Raw genomic sequence first — 21,937 nt, 5'->3', positions numbered from 1 at the left:
CACAGCTAGTGGTGGGAGCCATCGAAGATGACCCTAGTTTCCCTTGGTGACAGTGAGATGGTCCTGTAAACCCCCATGTCTGACAACACTAGAAAGTACAGCAAGGGGTTGACCATCAATGGGAGAAGGGTGGAGGCCCTGAGAGACACAGGAGCCAGCATGACAACCATCCGGTGTCACCTGGTGCCCTCAGAGCAGGTAGTACATAATGTGGTCTCACAAGTAGTTGCTGTAGACAACAGTGAACACCAATGTTTGGTGGCTCAGGTTTCCTTTGAATTAGGGAGGGTCTCAGGATCCTTGAGGGTAGCTGTGAGTCCATCAATACCTGAGGATTGTCTGCTGGGCAACAACCTGGAGCATACAGCCTGAAAGGAGGTAGACCTTAGGTCGCGCTAGGAGATGTTTGAATTGCCAAAATGGGTGTGCCTGAGGGTGGTCAGAAGGACCTGAAGCCTGAAAGAGTGGCCCAGGTCTCTGCTGGGAAGAGATTGGGTACGGACAATGGGAAACTCATCCCCTGAAATTCCCACAGTCCAGGAGAAGGCTGAACCTGAGCGTGACGCCCTGTAACCTACAGGGGAAAATGTGTCCAAACTGGGGAACCTGCCTGAGCTGTACCAGTGGCTTCAGGACAGAGGTGCATCCAAATAGTTGTTCTGCGCAGTGCAGAAAGAGTGTCCTACTCTTGTGGGTCTTCAGAAGCAGGGCCGAGGTCCAGGCAACTGGTGACGCCGCTGGAAGTCACCTGATTTATTGGGAGAATTGTCTCCTGTACAATGAGCCTAAGGCTTCTGACGGTACAAAAGGGGGTGGTGATGGACGGAGCATCTGAACCAATCAAACACTCACACCCAGTCAACAGATCTGGGTTTAATCCATCACCGTTCTTTAGCCCACTCTGCCACCCCAGTTCAGACATGGCCATATGCAAATCAGTCTGACCCTGTGCCTCATGGGAACAGTCCAGACCGAACTGCTAAGCCATGCCTTCCCTGGACCGGATTCAAGCTTCCTAGGACTGGTTTCTGGCATTACAGCTGTCTTCATCCAGGCTTGCTTGAATCCAGTGGCAAAGTGAGCAAGGGACTCACGTCTGAGCATACCCTGCCAACTTATGGCGAACAAAGCGGTACAAAAGGGGGTGGTGATGGACGGAGCATCTGAACCAATCAAACACTCACACCCAGTCAACAGATATGGGTTTAATCCATCACCGTTCTTTAGCCCACTCTGCCACCCCAGTTCAGACATGGCCATATGCAAATAATTCTGACGCTGTGCCTCATGGGAACAGTCCAGACCGAACTGCCAAGCCATGCCTTCCCTGGTCCGGATTCAAGCTTCCTAGGACTAGTTTCTGGCATTACAGCCATCTTCAGCCAGGCTTGCTGGAATCCAGTGGCAAAGTGAGCAAGGGACTCACGTCTGAGCATACCCTGCAAATTATGGCGAACAAAGTGGTACAAAAGGGGGTGGTGATGGACGGAGCATCTGAACCAATCAAACACTCACACCCAGTCAACAGATCTGGGTTTAATCTATCACCGTTCTTTAGCCCACTCTGCCACCCCAGTTCAGACATGGCCATATGCAAATCAGTCTGACCCTGTGCCTCATGGGAACAGTACAGACCGAACTGCCAAGCCATGCCTTCCCTGGACCAGATTCAAGCTTCCTAGGACCGGTTTCTGGCATTACAGCCGTCTTCTGCCAGGCTTCCTTGAATCCAGTGGCAAAGTGAGCAAGGGACTCATGTCTGAGCATACCCTGCCAACTTATGGCGAACAAAGCGGTACAAAAGGGGGTGGTGATGGATGGAGCATCTGAACCAATCAAACACTCACACCCAGTCAACAGATCTGGGTTTAATCCATCACCGTTCTTTAGCCCACTCTGCCACCCCAGTTCAGACATGGCCATATGCAAATCAGTCTGACCCTGTGCCTCATGGGAACAGTCCAGACCGAACTGCCAAGCCATGCCTTCCCTGGACCGGATTCAAGCTTCCTAGGACCGGTTTCTGGCAGCAGCTCATTTGCTGGTGGTACCCCAGCGCTTCAGATCCTTCGTACTGGGTCTGCCTATGATGTACCTCTGGTAGGTCATTTGGGGCATCACAATACCTTTGACAGGCTTATCACCCAATTTTATTGGCACCAAATTAGGAAAACCTCAGATGTGTCCTGCAGGTCCTGCCCTACCTGCCAGGTGAGTGGCAAGACAGGGGGAGGTGCAGTGCCCCCCGCCAACCATTTCGTGTTATGAGCACCCCTTTTGAGCAGGTGCACATTGACATTGTGGTGCCTCTGGATCCCAAGACAGCCATGGGCAACAGGCTTGTCCTGGTCTTGGTGGACCATGACAGCCAGTACCTGTTAGCTATACCTCTGAGGACAGTGACTGCGCCAGAGTGGACAAGGCGCTGATGGGGATCTTTACCTATATTGTTTTCCGCAAGGGGGTGGTATCTGACCACAGTACCAATCTCATGTCTTTGTACATGAAGGCCATGTGAAAGGAATGTGAATTTACCTAAAAGTCCTAAAGGCCTTACCACCCACATTCCAATGGGTTGGTTGAAAGGTTCAACCAAACTCCGAAAGGCATGATTATGGGACTTTCAGAACTCATGAGGCATAAGTGGGGCTTTCTCTTGCCATGCCTTCTGTTTACTGACAGTGAATTACCGCAGAAGGGGGGTGGCCTCATCCCTTTTGAACTTCTATATGGGCACCCTGTGAGAGGACTTTTCAGTTTGGTGAAGGAGGGCTGGGAGCAAGCTCCCGAGAAGTCACCCGAGGATATATTCAGTTACATGCTGGCATTCAGAAACCAGACATTCCGCTTAAGGAAACTCTCCCAGGAGAATTTGAAAGCTAGCCAGAAGGACATGAAACATTGGTACGACTAGAATCCCACTCTGGTCAAAAGATGTGGGTGATGGTGCCAATAGAGTCCCATGCCCTACAAGACCACTGGTCTAGCCTGTTTGAGGTAAAGGAGCCTAGAGTGAATTCACCTACCCAGTGGACTTGAAGACTCCTAGGAACCCCTTGAGGTCCTACAAGTGAGCAGCCTCAAACCACATTTTGAGAGGTTTGACTTGATCATGCTCTTGGTCACGGATGATGGGGTGGAAGAGGGGAGCGAAGTACTCCCCGACCTCCTGTCGTCCAAACAGCAGGATATGTCAGTGGAGGGTGTGATCCCCTCCCAGCCACTGACCGTTAAACAGAAGAGAGACTGTTGCCAGGTGTTGGGACAGTTTGTTCCACTGTTTTTACTCACCCGAGGAGTCACCCATTGATGCGCACATGACATTGACACTGAGGGTAACCTTCCTATTATGCTCAAAACTTACAGGTTGTCTGACCAAGTGAGCAACAGCATCAAAAAGGAAGTCCCTAATATGCTGGAGTTAGGGGTTATTGAGCCCTCCAACAGCCCTTGGTCCAGTCCTTTGGTCCTGGTCACCAAGGCTGCTCCACCCGATGTCACACCTGAACTCCTATTCTGTGTTAACTAATATGGGCTCATTGCGGTCATGAAGACTGATATGCAGCCCATTCCTAGAGCTGATGTGCTCAGTGATCAGTTTGGAACTGCCAAGTTCCTCGGTACGTTTGACTTAACGTCTGGGTACTGGAATATTGCTTTGACCAAGGGGGCACAAGCGAGGTCAGCGTTCTCTACGCCAGAAGGGCCGTCCTGTTCTGTTTCATGCCTTTTGGGTTTAAGAACACACCTGCCACCTTCCAGAGGTTGGTCAACCAGGTCCTAGCAGGGTTGGCGAACTTCATTGCTGCCTACCTTGATGACACTGCAGTCTTCAGCTCCAGTTGGGAGGACAATTTGCACCACCCGGGGAAATGTTGAGGGCATTGCAAAGTGCAGGCCTCACTATCAATGCCAGTAAGTGCCAGATAGAGCTGTGGTTTACTTGGCACACTGAGTGGGGGGCGGCAGGTGCAGCCCCTGCAACCAAAGATCAATAACATTCTGGCTTGGGTACCTCCCAAGACCCAGACGGAGGTGAAAGCCTTCTTAGGTCTCACTGGCTACTACAGAAGAGTCATCAAGGGATACAGCACCATTGTTGCCAACTTGACAGAGATAACTTAAAAGAAATGGCCACATCAGGTGATCTGGATAGAGGCGTGCCAGACTACTTTGGACACCCTGAAGGAAGCCATGTGTACTGCACTCATACTCAAGGGTCCTGATTTCTCCAAGGAATTTGTGGCTGGGCGGCATGCTCTTAGCTAAATGATGAGGGCCTAGATCAACTGGTAGCCTTGATTAGTAGGAGGTTACATCCCAGGGAACAGAGGTGGAGCACAATAGAAATGTAAGCTTTTTGTGTGGTTTGGGCTCTGAAGAAGCTAAGACCCTGCTTGTTTGGGACTCACTTCCGGGTTCAGACAGACCACAGGCCCCTCAGATGGTTAATGTAGATGAGAGGTGCGAATCCTAAATGGTTGAGGTGGTCCATCTGCCTACAGGGAACTAACTATACAGTGGAACACTGTTCCCAGCTTTTTTAGCCTTAGTGATGAAAACTCCCAAAAGGTTGGGTAGTTCTTCTCACTTTCTGCTAGTATATTTTGGCTTGTTTTTCCCTGTCTTTTTGCTTCTGGCCTTGTGTTTTTGAATGTGTACTGGACTTCATTTTTGCTGGTATTTGGACTCTGTGCACCTTACTACTGCTGACAGGTGATAAAGTGCATGTGCTCTGTGCCTAAAATATAATAGCATTCGTTTTTTCCACGATTGCCATATCTGATTTACTAGTAAGTCACTCGTACAGAGCCCAGGTCATGTGAAACAAATGCTACTAGTGGGCCTGAATCGCTGTTTGTGCCACCCACATCAATAGACCTCTAAACGTGTCTCAGGCCTGCCACTGCAAGTTTTTAACTCCTGTGTTGACCTGGCGAATACACCTACTTGCTGGGCCCAAACCTTCCCTTTTACTACATGTAAAAGTACCCCTAAGGCAGGCCTTAGGTAGTCCCACGGGCTGGGTGCTGTGAATTTAAAAGTTGGGATATGCGCTTTAATTTTACATGTCCTGGTAGTAAAAAAACACTAAAGTTGCTTTTCACTACAGCAAAGACTCTCTCTCTCCCATAGGTTAGCATTGGAGCTTCCCTGTAGCATTTTACAGAGGGTATCTTCCAATTGGAGCTAATAGAAAATTGGAATTTGGTGTCTCTGGACTCACAATTTAAAAACACATCTTTTAGTGGATTCGATTTTTGAATTGTGGGTCCCGAAATAGCACTTTGAAAAAGTTGGCATGTTCTTACTTTAACCATTCGGTGCCTCTGCCTATCCCAAGAATACACGTCTGAGTTGTATGACAGTTGGGCTTTGTGAATTCACACACAAAGGCAGCTGAGGCTTGCCCTGCATATCAAGATGGATCATCACCAGCATGATGGGTCTTCCTGAGCTTGAGTGGTGGGAGGAGTTGACACTTACACCTGAGTAGGAATGTGGCGCTCCCCACACAAAGAACTGCATACCCCCTGTAGTGTGTCTGGAAGCAGGGCTTGGAAGGGCTGGGTCTTTTGCACTACAAACACCTTTCTTTGAAGTCTCCCTACTACAAAATGGGTACAAGTACCGGACCTCTGTCACAATAATGGGAGAAACAGAAACACTTCTGGACTGAGGACATTCTGCCAGGAAGAAGAGCTATTGGACTTCCAGGAGGGACAGACATGTTCCTTCTTGCTTTGTTGTGTTGGCCTGCTCTCTGCTGCTTCGTGCCTGGGAGTGAGAGGATTGGATCCTGCTTTCTAAAGTTTCTCCAAGGGCTTGAGTTGAGCTTCTCTCCTGTTGGAAGTCTCAGGGCCATCAAAGACTTCCCCTGCATCTTGCTACCAGCACCTGGGCTCCTTTGTTGGGCGTCCTGAACTGCCAAGTGGCCCCAAACGCAGTCCCAGACCCTTGTAGGGGATTCTGGTGCTGTAACCAAGATATTAATTGCCTCGATCCAAGTGTCACTTTGGAACCGACGCAGCCCTGCAAAATGTATTCATCACCACTGCCTGCACTGAAGTCGTGGTCCCCACTCGCTGAGTGCACAACTCAATGACCACAACTTACAACACAAGCCCCAACTGTGCTGCAGCACCTCCAAAGTACCGCGGCTCTGTGAGTCTCGAGCACCACTTCACTGAATTCCATGACGCAGCACTAAGACTCCAATGCATTGCCTGCGGCCAGGTGGTTTGACATCAACGCCATGGAATCGACGCACCATGCTGGGACATTGATGCATCATCAGCACCATGTTGCCTTCAGGACCCAAGGTCTTGCACTTGCAACTGATGCATCACCTCCCATGCACCCCTCATCATTCCTGAGTGTTAGCAGCTCCGCGACCCTGCACGATGCATCACTTTTCTACAGTGATGCCTCACATCCTTTGCGCAAACGAATAATCCCCAAGTGCCAACGTGCCAATGACTACATAGCAGTAAGGAACTGAAGCATCACCTGCCTTCACGATGCCTCACCTCCTCTGTGCCTCGCACTGTCTGTGACTTTGGTGACGCATCCAACGTACTGTACTGGGGTCCGTGCAACTACTGTAGCCAGCCCGTACTCCATCGCAGTCGAACTGAACTTTTGGATTCGTCTTGGTCAAGCGCGACCAACTAGCCCCAATTGCAGCTATTATTTTCTAAACACTATAACTGCATTTAATATTAAGGATACATATCTTGACTTGTGTATGTTGGATTGGAGTGTTCTGGTCTTGCTTTACTCAAATAAATATTGGCTATTTTTTTAACTGGTGGGGAGTACTTTTGTGGTGGTTTGACTGGGTTACTCTGTGTATGTGTGTGTGTGGGTGTGTACACATGTGTCCATGCACAAATACTTTACACATTGTCTCTTTAGTTTAGCCGGACTGCTCTGTGCCAAGCGAGCAGAGAGTGGGCACAAGTAAACTTAGTGTGTACTACACTTACCCTGACTAGAGTGTGGGTCCCTACTTGGACAGGGTGAAAACCACTGCCAACTACAGACCCCATTTCTAACAGTTGGCATGTGAAGTGGGAGAGAATCAGGCAAAACCCATGACAGTGTCAGGTCAGGTTACAACCGCGACAGTGTCAGGTCAAGTAAGATGCAAATGTTTCATATGGAATAGCTACAGATTTCTCACTGTCCCGTTCTGCTCCACATCCACCATCGCAGAGCTCCAGTAACATACACTGGACTCCATTTTGCCTATGAGTAATTTCTTTCTACTGATGCCATTTCCTGTTCTCATTTTAAAAGGGAAAACACTCACAGAAGTATTGGCCGAAGTTCGTGAAACAGTGAGAACTGATTAATGGGTGAATTAATGTGATCTCTATGGAAGTGGAGCAAACTCCCAGTGATCTAGTTGACAAACATAAAGTTATCCAAAAGCCGATCATAGCAATCTCCCGAAGTCGAACATTGTACAACTCAGCAGAACTAAACAAACTGAATTGTTCTGACACAAGGTTCCATTCACATAATGCTCCACGAAGATCTATTACGGAATGTCTCCGACAGCCATCCAATGTATTTCATCATTAAACAAAAAACACTCCAGCCATGCCTGTCACCGAACAGTATCACCACATCTAGACCAAAGGACACACAGCAAATAACGAACAACAGACCACTTTGACACCAAGAGTCCCAGAAACATTGAGGACGCAAAGACTCCAGAACTGCTTCAGAACCATATATAGATGGTGGTAATTCCCATTATAAATACACTTAACATAATGTAATATAGCATAGGACTAAAGGCACTCTGAACTGGGTGTATATTAACTTAGGTGTTTTTTTTCGGTGGGTGCACTTGTGGTTGGGTGGATCTGAAATCAAGGCACTTTGGTTGTCTGATCATGTAACTGATTGTAATTGGATTGCGTGCACTCAATATTGCACCTTCAAACTCCTCACCCACGCCTAACAAATCCCTCAACAACATCTGACCCAAATGTCTGAACGACCGAGTTTGTTTCCATGTACCCAAGAGGAACCTCAGCTCCGCTGACCTTGCCCTGGCAGAGGAGGTCCCCCGCATACGCAGAAACAGAACCTGTGGAAGAGCCTTCTCCTACATCGCAGCCAAATCCTGGAACGAGCTCCCGGTCGACATAAGATACCCTCCACATGTTCAGGAAGCACATCAAGACCTGGATCTTCGACTGACCCGGAGCAGCTCATGTGCCTTGAGACCCTCACGGGTGAGTAGCGTGCTCTATAAGCCACTGATTGATTGATATTGGCTGCACTTTAGTTAGGAGGCACTTGGGTTTTGTTTCATGTGTTGTTGGTTGCACTTACGGTTGGGTACAATAGGGGGTGAGGGCACTCTAGATTGGGTGAACTTGAGGTTGTGTTCACTTGGGGCGGGTGCATAAGGCTTAAGTGTGATTGCATTGAGTACATTCAGTTGGGTGTGCTTAAGGTTGTGTAAACTTGGGGTTGTGTTCTTTTAGTGTTCAGTGCAATTAGACTTGGGTGTACCTGGGACTGAATACAATTGGATTTGCCTTCAGTTGTGGCTGAGCGTACCTGGGAATGTGTGCATTCTTGACTATGTGTACTTTCTGTTGTGCGCAGGTTGGTGTGGGATCACTTATTGTTGGGTGCGCGTGGTATTGTATGCCTTTGAGGAAGGGTCCAGCTGAGATTTCGTAGGTCGTGAATTGTGTGCACTTGTGGGGTAGGAGTGAGTTTACATATGGTAAAAGGTGGGTGCACTTGGGGAAGTGTGCTGATAGAGCTTGGTGCACTTGGAGTTGGATGTGCTTGGGGTTAATTGAGCTGCATTGAACATGGAGGATGGCTCAGTGAGCTGGATGCTCTATGCTGATTAATGTGATTTTTCTGGAGGTCATGACTTTGAATCTCAGTAAGACAGCACCAGCACTCCATCTTTCGAAGGTGGGTAAATGAAATACCATATGTTTAACAATAGTAACATCTGTTGATCGCATCACGCAGAAATGGCATAAGTGTGGCTTTTAAATCTATATAAAACAACACAATGTATTCATTGATGTGTGTGAGCTTGGGTTTTGTGGGACTGGGTGTCAGTGGAGCTAGAAATACTAGGGGCTGGGTACTTATATATCTTTGACAGCACTCTGAGGTGTTGGTTTGCTTTGGTTTAGTACAACCTGTGTTGTTGCAGCCAGGGTCGGATATTCTAGGCGACGAATGTGAGGCTGTACTCTTGTGTCCCTTCACCAAACACCCTGGGGCAGATTTACAAGCCCCATGTGTCACTTTTGCACCACCGTTTCGTCACTTTTGTGATGCAGCGACGGTGCAAACAATGCAGCCATTTTACAATGTGACGCATCTAGGGAGATGCGTCACGTTGTAAAGCCCTGCGTCACATTATACCTGTGTCTGGTATAATGTATGCAGTGTAGGCATTCCCACAAAGGAAAGCCTCGTAGAAGTGACGCAGTGAAATCTACAAGATTTCATTGCACCACTTCTAGGATGCCACTGGGTTAAAACCCTACGCCTGCTTGGAGCAGGCGTAAGGAGTGACGCAGTGTATTCGGCAGAGGCCTCCCCGTGCATTGCTGGAGTTGCGTTGTACTTGCAACATGACTAATACAGCAATGCATGACTTTTGTGTCAACAAATGCGTCAGAAATTCAGACACATCTGTCAATGCTTGGGCCATGGTGTCCCGCATTGTAAATAGGATTTATCCATGGTGGCACAAGGGTATCGCAGGCTGTCCCAGGAAACTGACGCATCCCTAAATGCGTCCGTTTCTTGTAAATCTGCCCCCCTGTGTGGCCAATCTCTACCATTTCATCTCCTAGTATTTCAGATCCTTTACCTGGATAGTGACAACACTTAGACACAGTGAAACCCACAGTACTAGGCGATACATACACAGGGACATTCACGTGACTCTCCAGGTGTGTTTAACAGCTGCAGGAAACATGGCTGCCCTCACGCACCTTCTGGTGTTATACAAAATGGTCTACTGATAAAGGAAACAGGCAAAGAGCCAAGGACACCAAGAGACTAGGTTAGACCTTGTTTGAGGTGCTTCGCTAATACCCGCTATCCTCACTTAACAGCTCAAACAAGCCTGTGGAATATCCATCTGTAGCCAATCCCGGCACGGTTTTCCTCGACCAGAGTGTTGGGGGGAAGCAGGCGAGAACAGCAGCTGCTCTCAATTACGCCCCATGATTGTGCAAAGTGGAGACTTGGCACGACCTGAGGAGAAGTTGTACGAACACTGCAGCCTATGGCCTGGAATCCGAAAAAAAAAGACGGCTTCATCTGCACTAATGACAGTTAAAAGCACAGGCTTTAAGTGAACCACCCCGGTCGAAGAGGGACTCTCGCCGACCACTGATTGCGCCGTCTGTCCAGCAGCTGTGCGCGTGGGATGCAGCCCTGTTGCCGCTAATGGGCCCGCGCGGCAGGTGGGGTGACGGGGGGCCTGTATGAAGGGGCGCAGATGGGCTGTTAATGAGGAGTGATCAGGCTCACAGAGACCCTCTCCTACCGAGCGGCGGCAAGCTCGCTGCGCGCCGCATTCACAGGCGCAGAAAATTACAACCATTAGACCAAATTTTGCTTGACTTCCTTTTAAATACACATTAATGGCAGCTAAGCTGAAATGCTTTTAGGACATGGTCCCTGGGACTGAGCTGTGTTGTGTTTCCAAGAATTGACTGACTGGAGGATAAGAACAGCCAAATGCAATGTTTGGAGACCAGAGAAAATTGCCCGAGTCTGGAGACAGGATTGGACTTCACTCAAGCACTCCTCCCCTGGCTGCAATAGAGGTCCCCATTCTGTCATTTAAAATAGACATGCCAGGTGCTCATTCTGTGCCATACCAAACTGGGGAGCCGGGCTCAATCCAAATGACTTGCATGTATGTGATACGACCAGTTTCTCTGGTCAGTTCTGCTGATTAGAGATCTGGCTGGCCAAACAGCATCGACTCTGATTGTAAACTGTTTTTACTTTGTCATCCCTTGTCCTAAGTGTTGGATTTTTTCTCGTTTTGTAAAGCTGTGATAGAGTGCAGTGGCGTAGAGTGGAATTATACAGAGTAGAGTGGATTAGAGTGCATTTGTGAAGAGTGCAGTAAAGTGGCATAGAATAGAGTGCAGTGGTACAGAGGGCAATGGTGAAAAGTAGAGTAGTGTAGAGTTCCGTGGCAGAGAGTGCAGTCTTGCAGAGAAGAGTGTCGTAGAGTGCAGTGTCATAGAGTACAGTGGTGTAGAGTGCATTGGCGTAGAGTGCCTTGTCATAGAGTGCTGTGATGTAGAGTTGAGTGCTGCAGAGTAGAGTGCTGTAGAGAGTGCAGAGAATTAGAGCACAATGGTGTAGAGTTGTGTAGCCTGCAGTGGCGTAGAGTGCAGTGACATATATTAGAGTGTTGCAGAGTTTAGTATACTGGCTTAGATTGCAGTGGTGCAGAGTAGTTGGGATAGACTGAAGTGGCGTAGAGTGCATTAGTTTTGAGTAAGTGGTGTACAGTACATTGATGTCGAGTGTATTGGTTTAGAGTAGAGTGGCATACAGCAGAGTAGTGCAGAGTAGAGTAGAGAGGCGTAAATGGACACAACATAGAGTGGAGTAGAGTAGATTTTTTCAGCGTCGTGTAAAGTGGTGTAGAGTGCACTGAGGAGAGTGGATTGGTGCAGGGTAGAGTGGAGTGGCCTAGACTGAAGTGGTATAGATTGCAGTGGTGCAGAGTACAGTGGTGCATAGTAGAATAGGGTGCATTGGCATGGAATAGAGGGGTGCAGAGTAGAGTAAAGAGGTGCAGAGTGAAGTGGCATAAAGTGCAGTGTCACAGAGTGCAGTAGTGCACAGTAGATTAGAGTGGCATAGAGTGGACTGGCAATGAGTGCAGTGGCTTAAAGTATAGTGGCATAGATTGTAGTGGGGTAGAGTGTAGTGGCATACAGTGCAGTGGCATAGAGTGATGCAGTGGCATAGAGTGGTGTGGTGTAGAGTGCAGTGGTGCAGAGTAGAGTGGCACAGAGTAGAGTGGCACAGAGTAGAATGGCACAGAGTAGAATGGCATTGAGTTCAGTGGTGGAGAGTGCAGTGTTGCAGAGCACAGTGTCGTAGGGTGCAGTGGTGTGGAGTCCATTGGAATAGACTGCAGTGGGATGCAGTAGAGTGGTGCAGAGTAAAGAGACGTAGAGAGCAGTGATGTAGCGTATAGTCGTGCAGAGTAGAATAGAGTGGGCGGAGTTCAGTGACGTGGAATGGTGTAGAGTGCAGTGGTGTAGAGTAGAGTGTTCCAGAGTAGAGTATAGTGGCATACAGTGCAGTGGTATAGAGTGTATAGAACTTGAGTAAAGTTCTGTAGAGTGCAGTGGCATAGAGTAGAGTGCTGAAGTGTAGTGTGGAGTGGTGCAGGGTAGACTGCAGTGGTGTGGAGTGGAGTAGCAAGAGTGGAACAGTGCAGAGGGTAATATAGTTTCATACAGTTCAGTGGCATATTGTTTCTGAGTAAAGTGAAGTGGCGCAGAGTGCTGTGGCATAGAGTAGAGTGCTGTAGAGTGCAGTGTCATAGAGTGCAGTGGTGAAGATTAGATTAGAGAGGCTTAGAGTGGATTGACATAGAGTGCAGTTGTGTAGAGTGCAGCGATACAGAGTAAATTATTTACATGCGCTAGTGCGCATGTACCATTTGAAATTAAGAAAAGTTAAGCAGTATGGGCTGACATGCAGCCAGCCCGATTCTGCAGTAATTGGGGTTCCTCTGAGACCACCCACAAATGACGCTTAAAAACGTCACATTCCGAAGCTGCCCCGGGCCTGTAAAGCATCATCCCTGTACTCCTGGGTCTGCTTGTCTATTATAAGTTTCCTTTTAACACTCTTCCCTTTCCCAAGTCGTCACAACATGACATCTTGGAAAGGGAGGACTGCAGCATTTGGGAAATGGCCTGACGTCACAGAGTCATGAGACTCACCTCATGGCCAGGACCAGACTGACCGTAGTGGGCACCAGGCGTTTCCCCTGTGGGACGCCAGGATGTGGACCGTTTTAGATCCTTGGGGGAACATTTTTGTTACCAGGGCCAGTTTTGCAGCAATATTGGCCCCCAGCAACAAAAGCGGTGTTAGACCTGGCACCATTGGCGTGGGTCTCCCTTCCATTTTTTGCAGTTGCGTCGTGTATTTTTGCTGGTGTTAGTTGCTTTGGGCACTGTGCCACTGCTATCCAGTGCCACAGTGCAAGTTCTCCCTATTGTAAATTGTTGTACTAATCAGTCGTTCCATGTTTGGCTATTTGGTTTACTTGTCAGACCCTAGTCCAGTGCACTGAGTGTGCCCAGGGCGTGTAAATCCAAATGCTGCTAGTGGGCCTGCAGCACTGGTTGTGCCACCCACAGAAGCAGCCTTGTAAAATGTGTCTAAGGTCTGCCATTGCAGAGCCTGCGTGCAGTCTGGTACTGTCCTGCTGACTGGGCAAGTGCACCCACTTGCCAGTCCCTAAACCTTCCCTTTTCCTCATATCAGTCACCCCTGTGGTAGGCCCAAGGGCAGGGTGCATTGTAAGTATAAGGTAGGACAAGCCCTGGTGTGTGTGGCATGTCCTAATAGTGAATTACAGCCATTTTCGTTTTTCACTATTGCAAGGCCACCTGTTCTCCATAGGCCAGAATGGGCTGTAGAGTTATTACATTTTATAATCCTAACTGTCTCAGAGAACATGGTAGAAATACGAGTTTAGTATGCCTGAACTCAGAATAATAAAATACATCTTTAAGTAAAGTTGGTTTGAATATTCTGTGTTTGCAAATACTACTTTTAGAAAGTAGGTATTTGCTTGTTTATTCATTCAAACCTGCCTTTGCTAGGTTGTGTATTCCTATATCTGTTTTTGTGAGTGGCAGGGCTGGGGAATTCCAGGAGACAGGCTGAGTCACCCGGTGGTGAATAGAGAGATCTGCATCTAGATGGGAGGGAGGAGTTGCACCTGAACCTTGAATAGGGCTGTGCCTGCCTTCCACAATGCTGGCTCCACCCCCTGGGGAGCGGCTGATGTCTCTGCCCTGCACACTGAAAGAAGAGAAGGAGTCCTGTAAACAAAGTGCTCCAGGACTGTACTTGCCTTCCACAATGCTGGCTCCACCTCCTGTGGGGAGTCTGATGGGCATGCCCTGCACTGTGAAAGGAAAGGAAAAGTCTGGTAAACAGAGAGCTTCAGGACTGGTTTGGACTGGGCAAAGGCCCCTCTCCCCTCAGAGAGGTATAAATATTGGGACCCTGATCCCATGAAATTAGATCACTTTGGACTACAAGAAGAGACCTTTACTGAGGAGAGGAACCTGAAGAAACTGAGGAGAGACTATTCCCAAGCTGAAGTGCTGCTTGGGGGATTGGCCTGCAGTGGTTGCCTTACTGCCAAAGGAAGGAGCAAGGAACTTTGTGTACTTTGCTTTCAACTTGTGAAGGATCTCCAAGGGCTTGGAAAAGAGCTTGCCTCCTGCTGAAGTCTAAGGGACAACAGACTTTACCCCAGCTCCCCAGAGTTCTTTGGAAGCGCCTGCTGCTGTTTTGGGCCTTCTGAGGGACTGCGTGTCGCAAGGAGCTGGAAGCGCGACTCAACGAGAAGAAGCGTGTCGCCGTCGCTGTGCCTGCTGTCACAACTCCGAAGGAGGGTGTCGCCACTGGAACTGTCGCACTGCACCGCATCGGAAAGAAGAGTGCCGCAACGAAGAGGAAGCGTGTCGCCGTCGCTGCTGCTGCCGTCACAACTCCGAAGGAGGGTGTCGCCGCTGTAGTTGTCGCACTGCACCGCATCAGGAGAAGAATCTCGCAACGAGGTCGGAGCGTGTCGCTGTGCCTTGCGTCGCAACTACGAAGGAGGGTGTCGCCGCTGGAACTGTCACACTGCACTGCATTGACCAAGAGCACCTTGCATCCCTGAGAAGCCGCCGCCGTCGGAGCTGCTGCCATCGCATCTTGGATGTCGCCGCTGTAGTTGTCGCATCGAGTGGAAGCTTCACGCATCGTGGGAGAAGAGCGTCGCCACTGGAGCTGTTGCCGTCGCATCGTAAGGGTGTCGCCGCTGCAGTCCACGCATCGAACCGAGGACTTCTCGCATCCCCGAGGAAGCATGCCGCATCCGGAAGATCTTCACGTCTTATTTCTTTGTATCTGAACTTTGCCGCATTTCCCATTGCTGCGACATTGCTTGTCGTGGAAACGCAACGCAACCTAAGGTACATTGACGCAGTGTCGCATCTAAGAACTGAACTGAACTAAGCTTAAATCTACCATCTTAAAGTAATCATAGTGTGTATTTCTGTCGTTTATGGTCTTGTGGTAACTCTATATAAAGTCTACTTATTTTTTATGTAAAACCTGTGTGGTGTCCATTTGTAGTGTTGTCACTTGGTTACTGTATGTGGTCACAACTGCTTAACTTACAACGCCTCTGAAGTAAAGCCCTTCTGCTCGTGCCAAGCTACCAAGGGGGTGAGCAGGGGTTATTTTAGGAGTGTAATCCCCTTATCCTGACTAGAGGAGAGGGACCCTATTTGTCACACGTACCTACCTGTGCCAACTAGAGACCCCCAAATCTAACAAGCGGCACAAAACTTTCCGCTGGTAAACCCCCACAAACATACCCCCCCTGCGGTGGCCAGCCGAACTCTTTGCCAGGCCCGGTTTCGGTTCCCATTCCGGCCCTGCTCATGGCTTTGTGATGGTCATGTGCAATAAACAGTTACACGGTGCATGCTTCTGCGCCTCTTGTATTCTGTTTAGAGCTGTCATTTCAAGGCGATTTCAGGAGCTGCAGCTAGGCCTCATTTAAAGGAAGCACCATGGACACCAGCACCTGGCAACATGACTTCTAAGGCTGAGTGCTTTTATTCGTCCTTGGCTGTCAGAGTGTCAGCTTAACTTTCCCTCCCTTAACCACTTCCTCTCTTCCTTTCCCCCACTGCCCTTGGCCTGTTGCTCTCTCCTTTTCCCGCTAATTCCTCTTGAGTAGCAGCAGCGGGGACGGTTCAATCCACTTGTTTAAATTAAATGCTTTAGCTGAAGTGTCATTGAGCACGTCTCATGTGCTGTAAACCCAAAACCAGGCAGACAGTCAGTGTGCCTGCTGCGTGAAATAAATACAAATGGAGTCTACTAGTCAATCCACAAATATAAAGAGTAAAATCTGCAAATGTAAAGGATGCTTGGGAGTTAGTACTTGATGGCAAAGACATTCTTTTTGAGTGGTAGTGCAAAGAGTTAACAAGAGTTAACAAGTGATCTGTGCAGTGAGTAAGGTGTTGAAGGGACACTAATGTAAATAACATGAATTACATTCACTCTTAGTATTATTAAAATATATATTTTGGAAGCACTATTTTATCTTAACCATTTATGCATTTTGTAGCAGCTATCTTATACTGTGTGTGCTGCAGGTTTAAAATAGTGACTTACATATTCACAGTGCTCTCTGTCACAGACTGAGACCTTGTAGTACTAAAAATACACAAGTCACTATTCTCCACTGCACCAACCAAGATGTAATTCTGTGGCTTTCTGGTTACACACAGACCTCTGCAGTATATTAACTAATTGACTTTCATAATGTACTACAATGCATTTGCCACTATCCTTTTGTTTTGTTAACTTTTCATTCAATTTGCAAGTTATTTCATATGTAGCTACATGACTGAAAAGCTTTCATAATATTATGGCTTTTTTAGCTACACCTTTTGTACAACTGATATTCTGAACTCACATATATAAAAGTGCTTTCATACGAGATAATGAAGAAAATTGAGTTTTGGTGAAATAAAATATTTGCCTAAGATCACACAATTTAAGTGGGGTAGCCGTAATTTCTCAATATTGTGTGGTTTTGCTTTGTACAAATGGGCCACTAAATGAGTATCTGTTTGTCTCTCATTATGTCAAGGCTTTGTTTTCAACCTCTTTGTCCAGTTTTTATATACCGGACTCAAAGTCAGTTAGCCCTTTCATGAGCACCAGTTACATTTCACAAGGTCACATTTATTTTTTATAGGCACATGTGAAATTAACTGATTTGCCCAGAAATGCAGGCAATGCATGTGAGAATTAAACCTGGTTCCCCAGTTCCAAAATAGGCAGCTCAGGGCGTAACATCACATTTTGGGTGCAGGCAGGCTGGCAGGCTAAAGCCAGTATTAGAACTCTGGGCCTGATTCACAAAGGGCCTCTGCACTCATTGAGTAGGCCGTGCAGTGGTGGGGGAGTCTCCCCACTCGGGGCGGAATCTCCGCAATGAGAATTCTCGTTTCAGATATTCCACCCGAGTGTGGAGACTACCCCACGGCTGCAGGGCCTCTGACACGAGCGCGGAAGCCCTTTGTGAATCAGGCCCTCTATTTTTGCTGAAAATTGCATCTAAACACACCAATTCTTAACACTTTTCTAGGGGGAGAAAACCCTGAACCCACCCATAATAAACATTGACCTCGCTCATGCTACAGATCATTCACTAGTTTTACGCATCACCTATTACAAATTCCACCATCCACCACTGGCATAATGTGCCTAGTGTTAGAGTAAAGAGGTGTAGAGTAGAGTGCAGTGGCGTAGAGTGGTACAGAGAAGAGTAGAGTGATACAGATTGGAGTGTTGCAGCGTAGAGTGCAGTGGAGTGGTGCAGAGTAGATTGTTTCAGAGTAGAGTGAAGTAGCATAGAGTGGAGTGGTGCACGGTAGAGTGGAGAGGTGCAGGGTAGAATGCAGTGGTGTAGAGTAAATTGATGCGGAATGCAATGGTGCTGGGCAGATTAGAGTGACATAAAGTAGATTGGGATAGAATGCACTGGCATAGAATGGAGTGGTACAGAGTAGAGTTCGTTGGCGTAGAGTGCAGAGGCACAGAGTACAGCATTGCAGAGTGGAGTGACATAGAGTGGAGAGGCGTGAGTGAAGTGATCCAGAGTAGAGTGGAGTGGCAAAGACTGGAGTGGTGTAGAGTGCAGTGGTGAAGAGTACAGAGGTACATAGTAAAGTAGTGTGGGATAGAGTGCATTGGCATAGAGTAGAGAGATGCAGAGTAGAGTGCAGGGATGCAGTGTGGAGTGGAGTGGTGTAATGTGGAGTGGTGAAGAGTAGAGGGCAGGGTATTAAAGTGGAGTATACATGGTGTGGTGGCGCTCTGCCACTATAGACAATACATCTTCATTGAAATGACCATTGCATTTTCACAGACATACAGTTTTACTGATACAACTATACAGAGCACAAACAATAATGTGTGTAAATATAATCACCTAGTGAATTGATTTTTTTTAGTGCATTAAAGTATTTGTTTCCACATCACTTCAGAATTACCTGAATTTTCCCCAGTAGCCAGCATGATTGTCACATAAAGCCTCCCACTTTGAAGTTAGAGAAAGAAAAGTAAACCCCAAGCTCCTTGGAAAACAGAGCCTGCCATTTGACCTCTGTCTATAAATGCAGAGCAAATGTGACAAGATAAGAATAAGATTTAAAGGTCTGTTTAGAGAAAGGGAGCAGTTGAAAGGACACTGTAAATAAGTATGGGCTACAGAAGCAACAAACTCACACTGGATAGCCTAAAATAATTTAAGCCGGCACATAAAAACCAAGAAGATGTGAGATACAAACCACAAAGCAAATGGTAAGAAATGGTGGAATGCATTCCCAGGGAAGCTTTCTGAATGTCCCCAAGATGTTGTTAGCAAACCAGGCAGCTGTACTGTCTGGTAGGCTTTGACCTAAAAATGGATACCCGGCCTCATTTGGAGCTTCAGTTTTCCCTTTGATTCCCTGTTGGAGACAGTTTCTGGTTTCGGAAAACAGTCGCCAGAAGTTTTATATTCTCTGAATAGACTGTTTTTGTAAACAACTACCAACAGTTTAATTGCTGCTGAATGCACTCAATGGGCGTGATCACACGTCAAAAATGCATCTAACAGCACTCATAAATTGTGACAGTGATCTGTGGCAACTAGAAACCAAAACACAAAATCTGTCTTGCAGCAAGTGAGCAGGAGGTCAGAACCCCATGCAAAGATTAAAAAAACATGGCAATGTCCCTGTAACTTCAACTCCAAGACACACATCCAGACACACCCTTTCTTGCATAATTTCAGTAGTTTTGAGCTACCCTTGTTACACAAAATTCGCCAAAGTACCAGGTGTAGCTAAGTACAGCTCCACTATCGGTCCACTTGAAATCAGGTCCTGAGCAGTTGGGGTAGTGTTCCTCTTGGTTGAATGATGGAACCACACATACCATTACCATGCATTCCTCCAAGTAACTTTTATGTAAACTAGTAGAATGACTTTTGACTACCAAAACACCAAATTTTTCAGTAAACATAGTGTTAATGATGTAAGTGGAAAATGAGGTAAAACAGCTAAAAGGAAAATTTTCCCTGAGCACTTCTTTGATATTGGCAGTAAAACACTATAACAAAAATGGCAGCCTATTTACATTGGTTCTTGCAGTTGATTTTCTCCTCTGCAAGTGCTGTGTTAGCGATTAAGTAACTCATAGTTTCATATTTGTTCTTGCTGTAATTTCCTAAAACCCTCCAATTCATTAAATCCAGCCCCTTGCCAATCAAAATCTCTACTTTCATCGGTCGCTCAAGGCTCTTTTTAAAGCCCGCAGAAAACAGTGGTATTTTTGCAAGTTTCAAAATAACATTCTTTCTGAAAATCGTCCCATGGTGACACAAAAATAACTATGGGCCAGATGGAGGTAATTTCGAAATACCGAGTCCTTAATAGGTCATTTTACCGATTCGCTATTAAGAACTCAGTATATCCGATGTAGGTAAAAATTCGGTAAAAATGACCAAATCGGTAATATTCGGTAATAATTAGCGATTTGGTAAAAATAGCAAAAAAATTACAGATTCCCCATTACCGAATCGGTATCACCGATTCCTTAATACAGATTCGGTAATTAGCGAATCGGTATTTAAAAAAATCGGTAATTGTCAAATTAGCCATTCCTGTGATTCCTCATTACCTCACAGGAAGTGGCCACACCCATGCAGCTGCACTAATCTTGAAGCTCTTTGAGAGGCAGGGAGCACAGCAAACAACCCAGGAGCAACTCTTACAAGTCTTTGATGAGAACACAGAGCAGATATGGGCAACCAGGAGAGGGAAAAGGAGGCAGGTGAACGCAAGAGGAAACATACATTTAGTGAGAGGGAGCTGGAGGTCCTTATTGAGAATGTCACAAAGGACCATGACAAACTTTTTGGGGAAAATTCTCTGCACGTGCCTCAATCTCAGAAGAGGCGGATATAGCTGGTTATCCAGGAAAGGATTAATACCATTGGAGTAACCCAGCGCTCCATTGAAGAACTCAAAAAACGCTGGTATGACCTTAGGAAGCGTGCAAAGGAGAGGCTGGCAGAGAGAATGAAACAAGCCAACCTGACAGGTGGAGGGAGAAACACAGCACCTGCACCAACTGCCCTGGATCTCCTGGTGGAGTCCACCCTCCAGCCGGAGAGTGCGAGTGGGATTGGGGATGCAGACAGCTCAGCCAGAGCTGGCAACAGGCAAGGTAAGATGCATGCACGGCATGCTGTGCCCCCCACTCCCTAACTCGAATCCCCAATCCCCAATGAGGCAGTATGAATCCCACTCCAGTACATGTTTTACTAAAAACCAGCAATGTATTATGGGAGATGTAGTCAGAAGTAACACATATCATAACAGTCAGTTCACTGAACCCAAAGTTATGTGACACACATCAGCAATTAGCAAGCAGAGGACAGTCAGTTTTATTGGCAGTCATGAAATGTATTATTACACAAATGCTGCCAGACAAGTGAGCAAATGTACATTCTGTCCCTACAGGCGAGCCATCACGCAGGGCTGCAGAGGGTAACATAGGAAAGGCACCCAGGAGAGAGAGAACACAGGAGGAGGAGGAGATCCTATCGCATGTAGAACACACCACTCAACCACCACCACCACCACCACCACCACCACCACCACCACCACCACCATCACCACCATCACCAGCAATACCACCGCCACCATCACTGCCACCAGCACCGAGAGTCAGGAGGCATGCAGTGGCTAGCCACCAGCAGATGGAGGTGTCTGAGGAAGACAGCATGGGAGACCAACAGTCCACGGTGGCAGAGAATTCCAACAGTGCAGGCATACAGTCCCCCACCGAGTGCGCCCACCTAGGTGCCAGATGACGCAGGGCAAGGGCAGCCAGTCCAGCTTCACAGGGCGATGATCAAACTGTATTTGCCGGTCTTGAGGGGAACATGCTCAAGGTGCAGCGCCTGCAGGGCAAAGCAGTAAGGTCAGTCCAACGGAAGATGGTACAAATGAATAGACACATGCTGCAAATCGAGAAGGGCATCAGCAGCATGAACAATACTGTGGCTGAGGGCATGAGGGACATGCCCGAGGCAGTGAGGCTACTGTGCAGCAAAATGGATGAGGACCGTTTAGCGAGGTGCAGGGAGAGGCAGAAACTGGACAACTACACTAAGGCGGTGAACCGCCTCTCCACTGCCACCTCTCTGCTCTGCAAGCGATCTGTGGCCATGCAGGAGGAGATGGCCCACTGCAGCCGTGACGTAACAAGGGGGCTGGTCACAGTGACCAGTGCACTGGAAGTGCTACAGACAAACCAGTTAGCCACTACAGGTGCAGGTGATGGGGGGATAGTGAAGTGGCAAACAGCCGTAGTAGCATCACGCCCCCTATAACAGAGTCCAGGAGGCGCAGCGAACGGCACAGCGCGGCCACAGGACAGACTGCCGGTGAAGACAGTGTGCCCAGGGAACGCAGCAGTGTTGCGCGTGGGCACAGAAAGTAATGCCAGCCATGACATGGTATTGCGAAATGGGTGATGTAACCCATTTCACCTTTGTAGTTTGCATTTCATT

The 21,937-nt window shown here is 47.7% G+C and overlaps 1 long non-coding RNA gene across 1 annotated transcript in view; it reads right to left on the bottom strand.

Moving 5' to 3' along the window:
• LOC144783124 (uncharacterized) overlaps positions 1-21,327 on the bottom strand; it is a 41,501-nt gene extending 20,174 nt beyond the window's left edge. The window contains exon 1 of the long non-coding RNA XR_013601415.1: positions 21,221-21,327. This is a non-coding gene — a long non-coding RNA (uncharacterized LOC144783124). The remainder of the gene's footprint in view (positions 1-21,220) is intronic.
• Between the last annotated feature and the right edge of the window lie 610 nt (positions 21,328-21,937).

This window comes from Lissotriton helveticus, chromosome 9, assembly GCF_964261635.1.
Source record: "Lissotriton helveticus chromosome 9, aLisHel1.1, whole genome shotgun sequence".
Lineage (NCBI taxonomy): Eukaryota > Metazoa > Chordata > Amphibia > Caudata > Salamandridae > Lissotriton > Lissotriton helveticus.
The sequence above is the reverse complement of the archived record's forward strand: the minus strand, read 5'-3'. Positions and strand labels throughout refer to the sequence as shown.